Raw genomic sequence first — 7,616 nt, 5'->3', positions numbered from 1 at the left:
GTTAGAATCTCCCAGGAGGCTTGGGGATTTGTCTATTTCTTCTTGTAATGATGGCTGCTCTTGCCTTCCACAGCTTGAGGCCATTTTATCAGTTATCTGTTCCTGCATAACAAATTACCCCCCAAACTGAAGGCTTAAAAACACAATACACGTGTATAATCTTGCAGCTTCTGAGTCTGGGATTCAGCAATGGCCAAGCTTGGCAGTTCTGGTTTGGGGTCTCTCTGTGGGGCCGCTGTCCTCTGCAGGTGTGGCCCAGCGCTGGAGGGCAGGTTCCAAGCTCACTCCCGGGGCTGGCAGCTTGGTGCTGTCTCTCTCTCTGTCCAGACCCCTCCTGGGCTGCTGGAGTGTCCACATGGCAGGGCAGCTGGCTTTCCCCAGAGCAAGCGATTCAAGAATGTGCGAGGCAGAAGCTGCAAAGTCTTTTCCGATGCAGTTTTGTAGATCACATTCCGTGACTTCACCACATGCTAGTCATTAGAAGTGAGTGAGTTGTTAAGCTCAGCCCATATTCAAGCCTGGGGGAGTTAGGCTCTATCTTTTGAAGGGAGGAGGGTTAACGAATCTGTGTGCATATTTAAAAGTGACTCAGCTATGTTATTTGATCTACCAAGATTTATGATGTCCTCTTTTCTTTTTTAACGTTTATTTATTTTTGAGAGAGAGAGAGAGAGAGACAGAATGAGCAGGGGAGGGACAGAGAGAGAGGGAGACGAGAATCCGAAGCAGGCTCCAGACTCCAAGCTGTCAGCTCAAAGCCCAAAGAGGGGCTTGAATTCACAGACTGCGAGTTCATGACCCGAGCTGATGTCAGACGTTTAAACGACTGAACCACCCAGGTACCCCTGATGTCCTCTTTTCTTTTTTTAATGTTTTTTTCATTTATTTTTGAGAGAGAGAGATAGAGACACAGAATCTGAAGACAGGCTCCAGGCTCTGAGCTAGCCGCCAGCACAGAGCCCGACATGGGGCTCAAACCCACGAACTGCGAGATCGTGACCTGAGCCAAAGTCGGATGCCCAGCCGACTGAGCCACCCAGGTGCCCCTGATGTCCTCTTTTCTTAATGGCATATTCTTTTATTATGTACTGTTCCCCTTGGTCTATTATTCATGGTTTTTTTAAAATACCATATCGTTTACTTGTCTCTGTTAACATTACTAAGCCAACCTTTCATCCCTTTATTTTCAATTTCTTTCTTTTTTTTTTTTTTGGTTTTGTTGTAGAGCTCTTCATAAGTAGAATTTTATTGAATTTTTAGGACTTTGATCTGATGCAATAAATTCTTTCAATATCTGAGTTTACTATATTTATCTTTCTTACAATTATTAATACATTTGGGTTTATTTCCACTACCTCACTTTGTATTATCTTTTTAATGTTCTTCCCTTTTATTTCATTCTATTCTCATTTGGATTGAAAGTGTTACCAATTTTCTATAATCTCTATTTTTTGTTTCTTGTCTAGTTGGGAAACCATGAGATTTTCTTTCTATTCTTTCCGAGGCCACCAAACTTTTTCTTAAAAATTGAAGTTATTATCTCCACTTCTCCCCCAAACATTTCATAGACCTTTGCCTGTCTTGAGATTTTAAGTCTCTACTTTTGTCATAAATTTCTAGTTTTATTGCTTTGTCATCAAAGAATATAGCCTGAATGGTAAGGACCCTTTGGAATCTGTAGCGTTATGGCTTGNAGTATTGCATCCCTCAAAAAGAATGTGTTTTTACTTTTTCCAGGTATGGGGGTCAGAGACAGCTAATAGGTCAGTCTTATTAATTATGCTGCCTGACCATAGAGAAGGCTGATGGTATTTCCAACCACAATTGTTGGGTTACCTATTTCTCCCCGAAGTTTTGTCAGTGTGACTTGCCCTATGCCATGAGGCTCCCCTGCACGTCCACAGACGCACATCACGTTGATTTCTCAGGTGTTTATTTAATGTTAATGCCAAGTTCTGTTCTCACTGTCCCGTGTGGATAGTTTGTTGCTCAGGCACATAGTCTTCTTTCAAATGACGATGAAAACGATGGCGGAGGGTAGAAATGGATTTGGGGTCATACATTTGTGAGAAGGTTAGGAATGGATTTGGTGTCAGAGCATTTGAACAGCTTTTTGACCCGTCTCAGCGCTAGAGACGACGTGCCGTGCAACTCGGCCACTGGGTGGCGCACTAAGCATATACTTTGGCGCCCTCTTCCCGTCTTACTCAGGCAAGAAAAGATTCCCAGTGATAAATGAAAGGAATGGGGGATTTTTCAGTGAAATGAGAGGTCTGTATCCAANTTTTTTTTTTTTTTTTTTAGCAGAGATCATCAATCCAGAAGCTAAAACAAATGGACTGGTTCATTGGTTCATGTGTTTGCTCACTTATTCATTCATTTGGAAATATTTCTTCATGTTTTTCCCCTTTTTGTAAAGCAACACAAAACAGGCAAAACCCTACCCAAACACTGATGCAATTAAAAAGTATTTGATCTACTATCTCCTTCTGTGATGTCATGTTTGTGTTTTACTTTAGATTTAACAAAGACGATCTTGTATTTCTACTGCTGAGCGGTGTGATGCATTGCTTTAGTTGCTGAGACAAAAAAACTACTGAGTTGTTATGTTTATGTTGTCACCCCCACCACCCTCACATTGTTGTTCATTTGGTACGCTTCTAATTTGTTCCTTGCAGCCGCTTGAACCATAATTATAAAGATTTTATTGCCATGTTGAAAATGCTTATAATATGGAGGCAACAAGAAAAAGGCATAAAAACAGAAGATTTTCTGCCATTAGAGCCATGAAGAGATATGTGCCCATATGGTTGTCAGCTAGCAGTGGATGCTGAAGAAATAAATGTGGTTTTCTTAGGGGACTGGGGTTGTGTATGGTTTTTCTCTGTTACCAACCATACATCGTTGCTATAATAATTGGATAAGGAATAAAAATGTGAAGCCTATATGTAGAGAGAGAGAGAGGGAGGGAGAGAGATGATAGATATACAAAGTTTAATACAAGAAAAACTTCACTGTGTTTCTTTTCTGGCCATTTTTATTATTTGTTTCCTTCCGTGAATCCTGATGAGAATATTTGTTGTAGAGAGAAGGGTGCTGTGAAGCGCTGATCTGCTCTGATGGTCAGATGTCCTAGGTTTGCTGCTGTCGGCCACCAGGGTTCCCTCTCTGCCAGCTGGGGCTATTAAGGACAGGACTGTGTGAGGGTTAAGTTAATGATTTGCATTAATTAGTTGAAATAATCACGTTCCGTTTATTCAAACTTAAATGCATGAAATTAAGAAAGCCTGCCAAAGCAGAGGGGCGCATCTCCCGTTTGAAAGCGTGAGCCCGGGAGCTGAAGCCTCCTGCAGGAGGGTGGAAACAAGGACGGCTTTGTCGCTGGTGACGGGGGTGGGGGTGGGGGGTGCTCTCCCCGCAGCTGTCACAGCGCGGGTGCTGGGGTTTCTGCCACCTGGGGCCTGGGAACCACAGGAGCACTAACTGCCTGTGTCCTACAGCTTGGAAGTCCAAGGTTGAAAGGAAGGAGAAAGCTGCAGCTTTCGGCGGAGGCGTGGCTCCGGGAAACCTCTCCCTTCTGGGCGGAGATGGGTCTGGGCAGGCAGGAGGAGCTCCCAGGGGGGTGGCCACGTGGGCTGGGCGGGGCCTTCCGCAGTCGCACCTGGTTGGTTTCATCGGCCGGCCGGCCGTGGGGTCCTCTGTCTGCCAGCCCCAGCCAGGCTCCCTGGGCTTGTCCCGAGCGGAAGCCGCTGTGGGGTTCTGCCCCCAGAACTAGTCCCTGCCAGTGCCACCTTCATGGAGAGCTCCCCTCGCCCCGCCCCCTGCACAGGACCCATATGCCGCTTCCTCCTCACCCTGAAAAGGGAGGAAGCCCGTTTTCCAGATGAGGAAACCGAGGCAGGCCTTATTACCTACCGGGTAGGAGAGCACCCTAAACCAGAAGAGGTCCCTTTCTGTGGGATAAATAGTTTCCTGTTCTGATAAGTGCAAACAGCACAGTCCTCATTGAATCATTAGGAGCGGGAGCCTTGGTTTGAAGAGGAAGGATTCAGTATGTTAATGGTTAGACTGTGAGCTCCCTAAGGAGGAGGACTGGCTAGGTCATCTGTGTCCCCCGGGGTTCAACACAATGACTGGCTTGTCATCCTTGGGAATTAAGATGGAACAGTTGTCACCATTATGTCAGAAATTGTATGGGAGCCCTTCCGTGCATTCCCGTGAGGCTGTGCTCTCACCATTCCCTTCTTTTTTAAAAAAAAGATTTTTTTTAACATTTTTATTTATTTTTGAGAGTCAGAGAGAGACAGCGCATGAGCATGGGAGGGACAGAGAGAGAGGGGGGAGACACAGAATCTGATGTAGGCTCCAGGCTCTGAGCTGTCAGCACAGAGCCCGACGAGGGGCTTGAACTCACAAACCCAGAGATCATGACCTGAGCCAAACTTGGACACTTAACCAACTGACTGAGCCACCCAGGCACCCCTCAGGATTCCCTTCTATGGATGGGCAACTGGGGTCTAGAGAGGTCAGAGAATTCGCCTAAGGTTAGCAAGGAGCTGAACCCAGAACTGCATCTTTCACAAGCATCTGGGCTGATTATGGAATAGGAGGCCCCCAACTTTGACAAGTACTGTCTTAGGGGAGGGTGTAGTAGGTGCCTGGGAGGTTCCTTTTGAACAAGTCAGGAGGATGGACTTGAGCTTGGTTTGACCACAGTTGGGTCTGGTGGTCCCAACCCCTTAGGCAAAGCTTGTGGCCTGGGGTCAGAAATTCTAGTTCCTCCTAGCTCTCTGAGTAGCAGCTGTGTGACTTTGGGTCAGTCACTCACCTTCTCTGGCCCTGAGTTTCTTTATCTGTAATATGAGAGGACTAGGCTAGTTCAGCTGTTTGCGAGCCTTTTTGACTGCCCTTCACTGTGGTGAGACACCTTACGCTGTACTTACGGTGTCCTTTGAGAGCCTAGAATCTTCTCTCATGTTCACTCTTCCATTCTAGTTCATTAAAAATAAAGTGATTTCAAGAGCCACTAGTAGGTGGAGACCCACAGTTTGGAAACCTCTGGACTAAATGACATTCTGACATTCTGTGTATCTATAACCAAGGGTCCTGAGCTCAAATCCCTGGGGCAGGGCAGTGGGGTCTCACAAAACTGTGAGATCATGACCTGAGTCAACACCAAACGTCCGATGCCTAACCAGCTGAGTCACCCACATGCCCCTTTATGATTTAAAAAAATTTTTTTAATGTTTTTATTTATTTCTGAGAGAGAGAGAGACAGCGTGAACAGGGCAGGGTCAGAGAGAGAGGGAGACACAGAATCTGAGGCAGGCTCCCGGCTCTGAGGTGTCAGCACAGAGCCTGACTTGGGGCTCAAACCCACAAACCGTGAGATCATGACCTGAGCCAAAGTCAGACGCTTAACCAACTGAGCCACCCAGACGCCCCTGTATGATTTTTTTAAATGAAGGATTGAAATTATATTCACTGACAGGAAAAGATGTCCCTGGTTTACAGAAAAAGAAACTTTATGAAGAATTAGTAGCAAGCACAGCATGTTCCCAACCACATTGAAATGCAGCCTCAAACACCTGGAGCTGGGGATTAACCTCAAGATAAAGTTGTCCAGCTGACTATCCCGAGCACTGGGGGGCATGTGTGACCCGTCCTGGTGGCTTATTTTAAGAAAGATCTCGTCCCGTTTAGAAGGACAGGTGAGGCAGCCTCCTGTCCTGGCTGGAGAGATACACAGCTGTCACTTGCTTCCAAACCTTTCGTAACCTACTGTCCACCTGCTTAGTGTGGTGTTTCCGCTTTTGAAGAAAACATCACAAGGAGAAAAATAAAAAGAATGACCAGGGCTTCAGAAACACTGCAAATCAAATTCATAAATGATAAGCAGTTACTTAAAATCATGATGTCAAAGTCTATTTGAGGGGCGCCTGGGTGGCTCAAGTCGGTTAAGCATCTATCTTTGGCTCAGATCATGATCTCACGGTTTGTGGATTCGAGCCCTGTGTCGGGCTCTGTGCTGACAACTCAGAGCTTGGAGCCTGTTTCAGATTCTGTGTCTCCCTCTCTCTCTCTCTGACCCTCCCCTGCTTATGCTGTCTCTCTCTCTTTCTCTTTCTCTCTCTCTGTCTCAGAAATAAATAAAAACATTTTAAAAAATTAAAAACAAAATTCTCTGTCCTCCCCAGATGCCTGGGTGGCTCAGATGGTTAAGCGTCCGACTTTGGCTCAGGTCATGATCTCCTAATTCGCATGATCTCCTAGTTCGTGAGATCAAGCCCCTTATCAGCCTCTGTGCTGACAGCTCAGAGCCTGGAGCCTTTCTGTGTCTCCCTCTCTCTGCCCTTCCCCTTCTCACACTCTGTCTCTCTGTCTTCCAAAATAACTAAAACACTAAAAAAGTTTTTTTTATTTTTGAAAATTTTTTCTAATGTTTTATTTATTTCTGAGAGAGAGAGAGACAACATGAGCAGGGGAGGGTCAGAGAGAGAGGGAGATACAGAATCTGAAAGAGGCTCCAGGCTCTGAGCTAGCCTTCAGCACAGAGCCCGACGTGGGACTCAAACCCACGAACCGCGAGATCATGACCTGAGCCAAAGTTGGAGTCTCAACTGACTGAATAACCCAGGTGCCCCCCCAAAATTTATTTTAAATTAAATCTCTGCTGTCCACTAAGAGTCACAGCCACATGTGACTGTTGAGCACTTGAAATGTGGCAGGACTGATAGTGACATGCTGAAAGTGTAAAACACATATGAGTTTTTGAAGACTTAATGTGGTAAACATGTAAAATATTACATTAATAATTTTAGGGGTGCCTGGGTGGCTTAGTCGGTTAAGCGTCCGACTTTTAGGTCATGATCTCGCAGTTTGTGGGTTCGAGCCCTGCGTCGGGCTCTGTGCTGACTGCCAGCTCAGAGCCTGGAGCCTGTTTCAGATTTTGTGACTCCCTCTCTCTCTGACCCCCCGCCCCACTCACACTGTCTCTCTCTCTCTCCTAGAAATAAATAAAACATTAAAAAATTTTTTAAAATAATTTTATATTGATTGCATATTGAAATGAGAATATTTTGCGTTTCTTGAGTTAAACTATATCGTGAAAATTAGTTTCATTTATCTTTTTTACTTTTATTTATGTATTAATATTTTAATTTACATCCAAGTTAGTTAGCATATGGTGCAATAATGATTTCAGGCGTAGCTTTCCGTGATTCGTCCCTTACATATAACACCCAGTGCTCATCCCACCAAGTGTTCTCCTTGATGCCCCTTGCCCATTTGGCCCATACCCCCACCCACAACCCCTCCAGCAACCCTCAGTTTGCTCTCTGTATTTAAGAGTCTCTTATATTTTGTCCCCTCCTTGTTTTTATATTATTTTTGTTTCCTTTCCTTTATGTTTATCTGTTTTGTATCTTAAGTTCCTCATTTGAGTGAAGTCATATGATATTTGTCTTTCTCTCATTTCACTTGGCATAATACTTTCTAGTTCCATCCATGTAGTTGCAAATGGCAAGTTTTCATTCTTCTTGATTGCCGAGGAATACTCCATAGTATATATATATATATCACATCTTCTTTATCCATTCATCTGTCGATGGATATTT

Source organism: Crocuta crocuta, unplaced genomic scaffold (assembly GCF_008692635.1).
Source record: "Crocuta crocuta isolate KB4526 unplaced genomic scaffold, BGI_CrCroc_1.0 scaffold55, whole genome shotgun sequence".
Lineage (NCBI taxonomy): Eukaryota > Metazoa > Chordata > Mammalia > Carnivora > Hyaenidae > Crocuta > Crocuta crocuta.
Note: the sequence above shows the minus strand (reverse complement) of the source record.